General features: G+C 40.8%; 1 non-coding gene across 1 annotated transcript; it reads left to right on the forward strand.

The window, feature by feature from the left end:
* The first annotated feature begins 294 nt into the window (after positions 1–294).
* On the forward strand, positions 295–397 carry LOC121758455. The gene has a single exon (XR_006041468.1). It is a non-coding gene; the product is annotated as a U6 spliceosomal RNA (small nuclear RNA).
* Positions 398–645: the final 248 nt, after the last annotated feature.

Genomic DNA, 645 nt, shown 5'->3' on the forward strand with positions numbered 1-645 from the left:
CAAACTCATCAAAACACTTAAGTAGTGGATAATGGATGCAAACTCAAGTAATACGCTACAAAACACTGAAATATTCACGTTAAACATCCAAAATACTTGCTAAACCACGGGTTTATCAACCAAACAATACAGAAACTATACAAAACTCAACTTGAAAGAGAAGAGAATTTTTATTGATATTCAACTGAATGTTGATCTTCACAAACATCACGTAGATCTGTATTTATACTAGAGGCTAATGAGCTAGAAACAAAAATCTTAGCTCAAGCTCAAGCACGTAACTAACTAGAGTTAGTCCCTTTGGGGACATCCGATAAAATTGGAACGATACAGAGAAGATTAGCATGGCCCCTGCGCAAGGATGACACGCATAAATCGAGAAATGGTCTAAACTAACTAGAGTTAACTAACTAATGCCAGCTGTATAACTAATTCTAACAAACTTCCTAACTGCCACCAACGGCTCTTATTCAACGGTAGTCATCTTCCTCACTTCTTGAGCTGCCATTTCCTTCTTGAGCCAGCATTCACAACTTCAATACGAGGCACTCGAACACCTCCATGCTCATGAAGCTGTCCCCCTTCGGCTGCAAGCAGAACTCCGATTCCAGTACCGGCAGCAGCGTCACCGAAGAATTCCTCGCG

The sequence above is a fragment of the Salvia splendens genome, chromosome 1 (assembly GCF_004379255.2).
Source record: "Salvia splendens isolate huo1 chromosome 1, SspV2, whole genome shotgun sequence".
NCBI classification, from domain to species: Eukaryota; Viridiplantae; Streptophyta; class Magnoliopsida; order Lamiales; family Lamiaceae; genus Salvia; species Salvia splendens.